Below are 12,627 nucleotides of genomic sequence, written 5' to 3'. Positions count from 1 at the left end.
TGTCCAATCTGTGTCTCTCCAGCTGTTACAAAACTACAACTTCCATTGGCAGAGGCTCTCCTGACATGATGGGAGTTTTAGTTTTCCAACAGCTGGAGAACCACTTCAACTGAGGTGATTGGTGGGGGTCTCAGCAGTCAGACCCCCACCAAAAAAATGGCCCTGGGGGGGGTCTGGACAGGGGATATGGGTAGGGAGCCCCGAGGTAATTTTTTGCATCGGGCCCTGTGGTTTCTAGCTACACCTATGGGGGCAACTATTAACAGAGGGGCATACCCAAACTATGGGGAACCCCTATATAGTTTGGGTAGGCCCCTCTGTTAATAGTTGCTTCCATATAGTTTGGGTAGGCCCCTCTGTTAAAGGAGTAGTCTGGTGAAAAATAACTTATTCCCTATCCAAGGGGGGGTGCAAGTGCTGGGACCCCCCTTGCGGGGCCTGGCAGTTTTCTGGAAGCTGACGTCTGTACCCCGCAGGAAGCCGCGGTCGGCACACCCCCTCCATGTATCTCTATGGGGTACATGGAGGGGCGTGTCGACCGGCGCTCTGTGCGGGGTACAGCATGCCCCCCTTCCAGCCGTGCAGGAAATAGCGGGGGGCCCAATGCTCGGACCCACACTATCTATAACTTATCCCCTATCCTTGTATAGGGGATAAGTTATTTTTTACCAGACAACTCCTTTAATAGCACATTGTTATTCAACACCGCACTCTGCTCTAATCTAATTAGAAATATATAATAAGAAAATAAAATAATATTTGGGGCAGGTCACAGGGGGCGGGGGGCAGGCATTGAGCTGTGTGAGGGGCCCTGAAATTTCTGATGGCAGCCCTGCTGCTAGTGCAGTTGAACTTATTGGGGGAGATTTATGAAAGATATCTATGTCCTGCATCAATATAGAACAAACTACAGAGGGTTACGCCGGTCTATTTTGTGCCTAATTTATGAAAAGTTGCATGGCTCTTGATAAATTCAGTGCACAGACTTCGGAATCTATGCTTTAGACTGTATTTAAACCTGCTCCAGCATGGTCTGACATTTCGGCGTACTTTCAGCCGGTGCGACTTGTCGCTGAAAAGTCACCATTGATAAATTCAGCACCAATGCATTTTTCTGTCTAAAATAGACTAGAATGCATCATGTTCTGAAAATCCTCTAAAGCAAAAGTTGCAGAAAAGTCGCACATATTTAGACTGCGACTTCCTGTGCGACAAATTTAGATGGGGAAAAACCAGTCTAAATCCTTTGATAAATATCCCCCATTGACCCAGATTTATCAAACTGTGTGAGAAAACAATAGAGTGATTTTCCCACAGCAGCCAATCACAGCTCAGCTAATGAACTGTGGCGAAGTGATCACTATTAAGGTGTTTTATGAAGATTTGGCATCTTTAGGTTGTGTTCACAAGTAGACTTTTCTGCACTTTTTTCACACTGTTATTATATTAAGCTGTGTTTGAGTCAATTTTCAAAACTTGTGGTCTATATTACATGTTTTAACTATAATTAGCAAAATTGCAGAACAATATCTCCACTTTTGCCACGATAAAAACACAACAAAAACAGAAAAGGCAGCAAGTGGGATCCCAAAGAGATAGCAGCAGCAGCAGCAGTATAAAGATAAAGATGGAGGAGAGGGGTATAACCACTATATATCCAGATCCCATAGTGATAGCTGCAGCAGTATACAGATAAAGCTGGAGAGGAGGGATATAACTACTATATCCTGATCCCATAGAGATAGCAGCAGTATACAGATATTGCTTGGAAGGGAGGGGTATATGGTAAAAAAAAACACAACAAACAACAGAAAAAGCAGTATACAGATAGAGCTGGGAGAGGAGTGGTAAATGGGATTAAAAAACACACAATAAAAACAGAAAAAGGTAGCAAGTGTGTTCCAAAACATATAGCTGCCACAGTATACAGATAGGGCTGGATGGGAGGTGTATAACTACTATTGATGTAGATTCTATCAGTGTTCTTGTAGCTATCTTACTCCCGGACAAATCCGTATACAGAATATACCGAAGTATAGCGAAGTAAATCAAACAGAGCCATGTCGGTTTCAAATGCTTCTGCGTTCTGTGTTGCTCTCCACTGAGCTTTCTTTCAAATCATTCAAGCTTATATCCCCTTTGTCATTAACATAAGTTCCCACCCCCCTACTATGCCTTTCCTGCACAGTTTTGCGGGCTTTCTTCGTTTAAAGACTTCACACGATGGGAGGGGTGATACCAGAGTAAGCAGATGTGGGAGTAGGTTTGCCCTCGTTGTTTCCTTTACACGATGGTGGGGGCCGAGATAGGAGAGAGCAGATGGGGGAGAGCAGATGGGGAGGAGTGGACAAGTAACAGAAATGTGGTCTTCATCCTAAATGGGCATTTTACATATACAGTATATAAAATGTATATATACACACATATACACCTATACAGGCCCCCCTAAAATGACCATTTTCCCTTTCCCTAATTTCCATCATCCTAACTCATCTGGCCCAACGTGTTTTCTCGAACACTTCACTGTACTTTAGATGACCCATGGCTTATCCATGAACCCCCTTAGCCTCAGACTTTACACATATGGAGTCAGATGTTGTCGCTGGCCTATAGATGGCATTAAAGCTCTGTAAAGGGGTATAGGCTTCATCTGTAATCTAAAAGTCCTCATTTGTCATCACTGGCGTGGCATTCTCGACGGTCGTCTCACACTTCTTCTTTAGGCAAGGCAAAACACAACACACGACAAAGCAAGATTATTAGAATTATAAGTATGGTTATTTTACCGATCCTATAATGGCTGAGATATATGTACAACAAGTCCCCCAAACATCTTATATACCCCCCTTTTCCTCTTACACCATACATCATATCTAATGCCGTACCATTTTGGAATATTATAGCGGATGTGGCTCTTAGTTGTTCGGCCTGACCTTAAAGAGCATTTATAAAGAAATGTATTATTCTTTGTTGGTTATAATAGATTTAATTAATTTTACTCATGGAAATCTGGGATATTATTGACTCTACTCCGGCTTTTTACTTGACCTATAGCTTTAAAACTCATCTGGGGCCCCCCTTGGGACTCCTATAACATCAATATACACAAAGGGGTCAAAACTCCCAGCAGGGGCTGCACGTTTACCTCTAAAGTGTGGTTTGGATTTCTTTGTAGGTTCGGTAATGGAAGTGTGTATGGGCAGACGTGTCTTGACTAATGTGTATTCCCCAGTTTAATTCCCTTCTAATTTGACTCTAAACTTCATGGGGGAGATTTATCAAAAGCTGCGCAGAGGAAAAGTTGCCGAGTTGCCCATAGCAACCAATCAGATCTTTCCCTTTGGAACAATCATGGTTATGCACAGACATAGATTTAACAGTTATCTTAGATACCGTATTTATCGGGGTATACCACGCACCGGCCTATAACAAAAAAAAGTTTTTTACCCAAATAACCTTGGTAAAATGAGGGTGCGTGTGTGTGCATGCGTATACCCCGATACACCCCCAGGAAAGGCAGGGGGAGAGAGGCCGTCGCTGCCCGCTTCTCTCCCCCTGCCTTTCCTGGGGTCTAGAGCCCTGCTGCCGCCGCTTCTCTCCCGCTGGCTATCTGCGCCGCTGCCTGTTCTCTCCCCCTGAATATCGGTGCCGGCACCCCATTGCCCCATCCCCGGTTGTATAATTACCTGTTTCCGGGGTCGGGTCTGCGCTGCTTCAGGCCTCCGGTGTGCGTCCCATGCGTCGTTGCTATGCTTCAGGCCTCCGGTGTGCGTCATTGCGTCTCGCAGCGCATAGCAACGACGCATGGGATGCACACCGGAGGCCTGAAGCAGCGCGGACCCGACCCCAGCAACAGGTAATTATACAACCGGGGATGGGGGAGGCAACGGGGCAGCGGCGCCGGCAATGGGTGCCGCTGCCCTTTCTCTCCCCCTGTCTGTCGGCGCCACTGCCCCATTTCCGGTGCCGCTTCTCTCACCCTGGCTATCGGCGCCGGCACCGATAGTCAGGGGGAGAGAACGGCAGCGGCACCGATAGCCAGGGGGAGAGAAGGGCCGGCAGCAGGGCTCTAGACCCCAGGACAGGCAGGGGCAGAGAAGCCGGCAGCGCTGGCGGTCTCTGCACCTGCAAAGCCGCTGCAGTTCAATGATTTAAAGCGCCCGCTTTAAATCATTGAACTGCAGCGGCTTATCGGCGTATAGCATGCAAGTAGACTTTAGGCTAAAAATGCTAGCCTGAAAAGTGCGTGTTATACGCCGATAAATACGGTATATCTATACGGGATCATCATATGCTCACTTATTTCCTGCATAGGTTTTGAAGAAATGGGTGACAATTACAGAATCTGAACTAGGTACAATTTTACAAAATATTCTTAATTGTATACTTTACTGTATCTATAATTAGGGATAAGTACTATTAGACAAGGAGATACTGATATTGACCTACCCCAGGCAGTTAGATGAAGTCTACTCATATTCTCTGAAACAGGTAAGATGTTTATGGAGCATGTTGGTCAGGTACCTTTATTTATTTTTTTACCTAGGTCATATGTCAGATATAAATGATGACGTCTGTACAAACCTTCTTTCTGCATTGTTGAATCCTGAGGAGACCCAATGTACTGACATTACTATGCATGTAGCTCCCCGTTGCTTAGTGTTTGGGGTCATATATGTTACCATGGGGTACAGGACTGCTGGCACATACATTTTCTTACTAACTCTCTCCGGATGCCGTCTTTGCCCTGTACCACCTCTTTCTTCTTCCATTGGTCTCTCTCAGCATGCATTGCTGGTTCCTGCAAGAGACCTAACTAGAAAATTCCACATTGCCCATCTACCTGTACACTTTGTACCATAATTGTGGGGGCACAGGAGCGCTGCAGCCTTGGCAGCCTCCTTCACCATTCAGTCCCCTTGGCTTCTGGGGCTGTTTCCTTCATGTGTCTCTGATCTTTACGATGGCCACTTTCTCTGGCCGCTCTCAGACTTTGAACACTTGAATTACAAATTTACAGATTGGTTAGCTCAAGGATTCATAACACTTTTACTTCAATAGGCCCATACTTGTGTGCGGTAATTAAAGTGTACCCGTACTCATTGTGTCATACCTTTAGATATCTTACACATCTCAGTGAATATCTTCAACTCTACTTCTCTGAACCACCAGCTCAGATCGAGTGGTTTATTGCAGTAGAACTTCATTCTGCGTGTGGTCACCATATATCCTGTCTTATGTATTACATCTTTACATTACTTGGGACAAGCTTATATTTCTAACTCAGCATCAACCATGGATTCTCTGATATCCTATCATGGCTCTTGAATTTTTTGAATTTTTTTTTACTTTATAAGTTTAAGACAATCAGCATCTTCGTGTTACACTAAATTATCACTCAAAATTGATGTTATTCAAATAAATACAATGTAGAATGTATAGGTATATCACATTGTGTATGCAGGTACTATAACACATTCAAGTTTAAACAGTAGATATTTAGTTTCCTCAATCTAATGTGACTGTGTCTTAGTAGACCAAGGCTGTTCTGTCAATCTTCCTATAAACCCCGCCTTTCTCCTCCCACTCCTCTATGTCACTGGTCACCACCCCTTTGAGTCTGGCTTTTTGTCCTCCTTTCGGTTTGGTCATTCCTCAATAACTTTTGAGCAATCAGTGTCTACATGGAGATATACCATGCACATGTAACATGTAACAATACCAACATTTACAGATACTCAACATACAACACACACAGGGCCCACATTCTCACCAAAAACAAAATGTACAAGAATAAAAATATACAGAGTTCTTTCAAAAATTGGGAAAAGATCACCTTCAATGCACATTATTTATAATCAATAAACCATTAGCTGATTTTAAATGCTTAAGGTAATATTCATTAATGAAATTTTGATCACTTTTTAATTTATTTTACGTTTTATTTTATTCTCCTTGGCTACACTTCTCTCGTTACTCCTATAATATAATCAGACAATTAATTGCATTTCCTTAAACATTTATTTTCCTTTTTTTTTTTTTTATATATATATACATCTTGCACTCCTGCAAAAACAAACTTATTAAGAGATGAATAAAATATCATCAAATAGGTTCATTATGACATAAAAATGTAAATACACAGCTTCAGCTGAAACCATTCACTGGTCATACTCCATGTATTCCTAATTCATCACACATGTTTTACTAGAATAGGTGTGTCACCTATAAGGCAATACAACAAAGAATATGTTGCCGAGGCCACCCACTGGGAAAATTCAACACCAACAACAAAAGCGTCAGCAACAAGGATGTATGAAACATTACAAAAGTATATTTATTGAGAATCATATAAAAAATGCATCATAGCAATTAAAAAGCACAGTGTACACAGCTGGAAGAGAAGGCAGAAACATACAGGCTCAAGGTAAGGGGTATTTGAATGAAAAGAACACTGACAAACGTTGCATAAACAAGGGACTCACATGGAGATATGCAAACTATGCAGTAAAGTTCAATAAATTGAGTACAAATGCAACAGCGGTCGGAAAGAATAACAGGTGTATATTACCACAACCGAGCCATGTAGTTACCTGCACCTACCCCAACGCACGTTTCACGCCAATGCGCTTCATCAGGGGGTGTGGCTATTCCTGGATACAGGTATTCTATTTATATGGTGGACTGACCTATCCCTAACTAATGACCATGAAAGACAGACAAATGCACCAATCATTATCTGCCGCCTAGAGGAAGTAGTAATATGTAAAGCCGTACCTAGTTCAAAGGAATGGAGGACTAGCGCCATAATGGTGCCGCGCGATCCCGGAAGTGACTGCAGCCATGTGATCGTATCGGTCACATGACCGGAGACACGCCTGTGTGATGACGCGGCGGTAAACAAAGTCCTATGTGTCAATGGTGAGCGCCGGGAGGATGGAAGCAAGACATTGCGGAAGGCGCATGCGCATGTGTGTTCAGGCCGAACTTAGACAAGGTGAAGAGTGCAAATAGTGCTAAAGTGGAACATGCAGTGCAAGTGAAAAAACAGTGAACAACAAGTGCGACATGAAAAATATTAAAAAGTTAATACCTACCTGAGGTGATTACTGTGTAAAGCAAATTAATTGCAATATGTGTAACCAATAAATGAATGTGATTGGATAGTGGAGAATGCGTGTATGTCAATCAAATGTGAGCATATAGGAGAAAAATGAGGGAAGTGAGCGTAGTGTAAGGATGATGTGAGTGTTGTTTAGACTATGTGTGACTATGTGATGGTGAGATAAGTGCCATGTGTTAATATGAATATAACATAACACAGCATAGTGGACAAATAATAGACTGTGGTGTTAAACCACATCAATAATGGATATTTAGTAGACAATTCATTATTGGAATATATAAAAAAATATATAAAAAAAATATATAAAAAATATATATAAATGTAAATAAATTATTCTATGAAGGAACATTAAAGGTGAATTTATATACATACACACACATATATAAAAATAATATTAAAATCTATTGTCACGATTCGGCTTCCAGGTAGTGGATCCTCTGTGTCAGCGAGGGATTGGCGTGGACCGTGCTAGTGGACCGGTTCTAAGAGGCTACTGGTATTCACCAGAGCCCGCCGCAAAGCGGGATGGTCTTGCTGCGGCAGTAGCAACCAGGTCGTATCCACTAGCAACGGCTCTACCTCGCTGACTGCTGAGAAGGCGTGGGACAGAAGGACTAGGCAGAGGCAAGGTCAGACGTAGCAGAAGGTCGGGGGCAGGCGGCAAGGTTCGTAGTCAGGATGGGTAGCAGAAGTTCAGGTACACAGGCTTTGGACACACTAAACGCTTTCACTGGCACAAGGCAACAAGATCCGGCAAGGGAGTGCATGGGAGGAGGTCAGATAAAGGCAGGGAGCAGGTGGAAGCCAATTTAGCTAATTGGGCCAGGCACCAATCATTGGTGCACTGGCCCTTTAAGTCTCAGAGAGCTGGCGCGCGCGCGCCCTAGAGAGCGGAGCCGCGCGCGCCAGCACATGACAGCAGGGGACCGGGACGGGTAAGTGACCTGGAATGCGATTCGCGAGCGGGCGCGTCCCGCTGTGCGAATCGCATCCCCAACGGCCAAGACAGTGCAGCGCTCCCGGTCAGCGGGACTGACCGGGGCGCTGCAGGGAGAAAGACGCCGTGAGCGCTCCGGGGAGGAGCGGGGACCCGGAGCGCTAGGCGTAACAGTACCCCCCCCCTTAGGTCTCCCCTTCTCTTTGTCCGGTAACTGCCTCCCCTGGGATGAGGACACCGGGAAAGAATGGAGGGTTTCCTCAACGGCAGGCAGTACAGCAGGAGTGGGAATGGGGAGGGAGGGCAGAGGGTGAGGCCTGGCACGGGGCAGTGTGACACCAGGACGGGGGCCATGGGGAGGCACAGAGGCTTGCCTGACGGGACTGGGAGGGGGGGAGAGGCACTTCCTGTGGCAGGCAGAGTCCCAGTTCCTGATCTCCCCGGTGGTCCAATCAATGGTGGGGGAATGAAGCCGGAGCCAAGGCAGACCGAGGAGGACCTCAGAGGTACAGTTGGGGAGAATGAAGAACTCAATCCTCTCAAGGTGGGGTCCAATAGACATGAGGAGGGGCTCTGTGCGGTAACGCACGGTGCAGTCCAATCTGGCTCCGTTGACCGCGGAAATGTAGAGCGGCTTGACGAGACGGGTCACCGGGATGCTGAATTTATTAACAAACGACTCCAAAATAAAATTTCCAGAGGCACCGGAGTCCAAGCAGGCCACAGCTGAGAGGGAGGAGTTGGCTGAAGAAGAAATCCGCACGGGTACCGTGAGACGTGGAGGAGCAGACTTGGAACCAAGAGACGCCACACCCACGTGAGCTGGGTGCGTGCGTGCGTTTCCCAGACGTGGAGGACGGATAGGGCAATCCACCAAGAAATGCTCGGTACTGGCACAGTAAAGACAGAGATTTTCTTCTCTACGTCGATTCCTCTCTTCCTGGGTCAGGCGAGACCGATCCACTTGCATGGCCTCCTCGGCGGGAGGCCCAGGCGAAGACTGCAAAGGATGCTGTGGGAGAGGTGCCCAGAGATCTAAGTCTTTTTCCTGGCGGAGCTCTTGGTGTCGCTCAGAAAAACGCATGTCAATGCGGGTAGCCAAATGGATGAGTTCTTGGAGGTTGGCAGGAATCTCTCGTGCGGCCAGCACATCCTTGATGCGACTGGATAGGCCTTTTTTAAAGGTCGCGCAGAGAGCCTCATTATTCCAGGATAGTTCAGAAGCAAAAGTACGGAATTGTATGGCGTACTCGCCAACGGAAGAATTACCCTGGACCAGGTTCAACAGGGCAGTCTCGGCAGAAGAAGCTCGGGCTGGCTCCTCGAAGACACTCCGGAGTTCAGCGAAGAAGGCCTGGACTGTGGCTGTGGCAGGATCATTGCGGTCCCAGAGCGGTGTGGCCCAAGACAAGGCCTTTCCTGAAAGAAGGCTTACTACGAACGCCACCTTAGACCGTTCTGAAGGAAACAAGTCCGACAACATCTCCATATGCAGGGAACACTGAGACAAAAATCCACGGCAGAGTTTAGAGTCCCCATCAAATTTGTCCGGCAGGGACAAGCGGAGGTTAGGAGCGGCCACTCGCTGCGGAGGAGGTGCAGGAGCTGGCGGAGGAGATGGTTGCTGCTGTAGCAGAGGCAGAAGTTGCTGTAACATGGCGGTCAACTGCGACAGCTGCTGTCCTTGTTGGGCAATCTGCTGCGATTGCTGAGCGACCACCGTGGGAAGATCAGCGAGACTTGGCAGCGGCACCTCAGCGGGATCCATGGCCGGATCTACTGTCACGATTCGGCTTCCAGGTAGTGGATCCTCTGTGTCAGCGAGGGATTGGCGTGGACCGTGCTAGTGGACCGGTTCTAAGAGGCTACTGGTATTCACCAGAGCCCGCCGCAAAGCGGGATGGTCTTGCTGCGGCAGTAGCAACCAGGTCGTATCCACTAGCAACGGCTCTACCTCGCTGACTGCTGAGAAGGCGTGGGACAGAAGGACTAGGCAGAGGCAAGGTCAGACGTAGCAGAAGGTCGGGGGCAGGCGGCAAGGTTCGTAGTCAGGATGGGTAGCAGAAGTTCAGGTACACAGGCTTTGGACACACTAAACGCTTTCACTGGCACAAGGCAACAAGATCCGGCAAGGGAGTGCATGGGAGGAGGTCAGATAAAGGCAGGGAGCAGGTGGAAGCCAATTTAGCTAATTGGGCCAGGCACCAATCATTGGTGCACTGGCCCTTTAAGTCTCAGAGAGCTGGCGCGCGCGCGCCCTAGAGAGCGGAGCCGCGCGCGCCAGCACATGACAGCAGGGGACCGGGACGGGTAAGTGACCTGGAATGCGATTCGCGAGCGGGCGCGTCCCGCTGTGCGAATCGCATCCCCAACGGCCAAGACAGTGCAGCGCTCCCGGTCAGCGGGACTGACCGGGGCGCTGCAGGGAGAAAGACGCCGTGAGCGCTCCGGGGAGGAGCGGGGACCCGGAGCGCTAGGCGTAACATCTATAGAGGTGTGCATAAAGAATAAATGCATCTATACACATACAAAAAAGTGCAAATGCAGAAAGTGGATGCCGCCTAGGCACAAATAATACATGGCTCGGTTGCTAATTAATAAACACATTGGCAGCAAGAAGATATAAGGTGCATTATACAATGGATAGTCCAGTGGGAAATGGTGCCCATCCAGCAAGGAACTCTAGAAACAAAGGGAATGAGAGACAAAAGAGAAAGAAAGAAAAATTTAAATAAGATAATTAAAAACCCAATAAAACCAGAAATAAACAACTGGGAGCAGACCAAAAATATAGAATACACGTGTGGTGGTTATATGAAGGGGGCATAAATGATATAATCATTGAGTCTGGCAGGTTGCATGGTTTTGAGTTTCACAATCCATCTGATTTCCCGTTGTGCCAACAATTTTCTCCACTCACCTCCTCTGGGACTGATGAAGATCCTATCTATTCCTCTGAACCTGAATCCTGTGGGATCACTGTTATGGTGTGTCTTGAAATGTCTGGGGATGACGGTAAGGCTGGATAGATCCTCTTGATTACTGGCAGCTGCAATGCCAAGAACATGTTCCCTAATACGTCTTCGGAACTCTCTCGTGGTCATGCCAACCTATATAAGTCCACAGGGACATGTTGCGTGGTAGATAACTCCGACAGTGTTACATGTGATATTGTGTGTAATCCTGAAGTTCTGTTCGCCACTAGAGTCAAGGAAATGGGTATCATCAGCCATATTCTTACATGCCACACATTTGCCACATGATTTACAGCCCCAACGTGGGCCCTTGTTGTAAGGTATCACTGTCATAGAGAGTCCTGTATAGTGGCTATGTACCAGATTATCTCGAAGATTCGTAGATCTTCTATATGTGACAGATAGATACTTCTGGATATACAATTTGAGGATAGGGTCTACCGTCAGTAGATCCCAGTATTTACCCAATGCATTTCTCACTTCGTTGGATTGTGTATGGAATGTGGTGATGAACCTCACCTGATCATCTTTGTTGTTCTTAGGTCGAGTTTGGAGTAGCATGTTCCGATTGGCAGCTTTGGCTCTGAAATAGGCTCTCCGGATAGCATGTTCTTCATAGCCACGGTCACGGAATCTTTGACTTAATTATCTTGCTCTTGTCTCAAACGACTCATCAGTCGAACAAATGCGACGTATGCGTATGAATTGACCAATAGGGATACTCTGAATGAGTTTCCTAGGATGGGAAGAATTGGCATGAAGAAGTGAGTTAGTAGCCGTACTTTTCCTGTATAGATCCGACTGTATGGCCCCACTATCATCTACCTTAAATGTGACATCTAGGAAATCCATATTTGTCCGTCCGTACTTGAAAGTAAGTTTGATGTTCTGATCATTTCTATTAAGATTTTCCATAAATAGATTCAGTTCTTCCACCGTGCCTTTCCATATGAAGATGATGTCATCTATAAATCTTGCCCAGTATTGGACCCTGTTAACAGAAAGGTGAGTGTCAGTCTGGAAGATGGAACGTCCCAAGCGCCTAGAAACAGATTAGCATAAGAGGGCGCACAAGCCGCCCCCATTGCTGTGCCCTGCGTTTGCAAGTAAAAGGAGCGTTTAAACAGGAAGAAATTGTGGGTCAAGGCGAACTGTAATAATTCAACAATGAACTCACCAACTCCAACTTCTGTATCAGACATCCTAAAGAAGAGTTTTACTGCATTGATACCATGTGTATGTCGAATGGATGTATAAAGCGATTCAACGTCGCATGTAACAATTAACATGTCATCCTCGAGATGTATGTCCTGCATCCTGCGGAGGACATCAGTGGTGTCCTTTAGATATGATGGTAATGTTTCGACCATATCTCGTAGGACAGAGTCTATAAGTTTACAAATAGGCTCACACAAATTATTCCTACCTGATACGATTGGTCGGCCGGGTGGAGACGTCGGGTGTTTATGCACCTTGGGCAGGAGGTATAATGTTGCCACTGTGGGATATTCAATCGTAAGTTGTCCCATCTGTTGATGTGTGATGGTTCCTCTGGAGACAGCACGTAGAAGGATCTCTTTTAGTTCAGC

General features: G+C 46.3%; 1 long non-coding RNA gene across 1 annotated transcript; it reads right to left on the bottom strand.

Annotated features, from left to right (window-relative positions):
* Positions 1-10,622: 10,622 nt before the first annotated feature.
* Positions 10,623-12,325, bottom strand: LOC130272774 (uncharacterized). The gene is made up of 5 exons (XR_008843737.1): positions 12,216-12,325; positions 11,864-12,029; positions 11,558-11,774; positions 10,984-11,264; positions 10,623-10,745 (listed from the first exon to the last, which is right to left on the bottom strand). It is a non-coding gene; the product is annotated as an uncharacterized LOC130272774 (long non-coding RNA).
* Between the last annotated feature and the right edge of the window lie 302 nt (positions 12,326-12,627).

Source organism: Hyla sarda, chromosome 5 (assembly GCF_029499605.1).
Source record: "Hyla sarda isolate aHylSar1 chromosome 5, aHylSar1.hap1, whole genome shotgun sequence".
Lineage (NCBI taxonomy): Eukaryota > Metazoa > Chordata > Amphibia > Anura > Hylidae > Hyla > Hyla sarda.
This window is presented reverse-complemented; position numbering and strand designations above follow the sequence as displayed.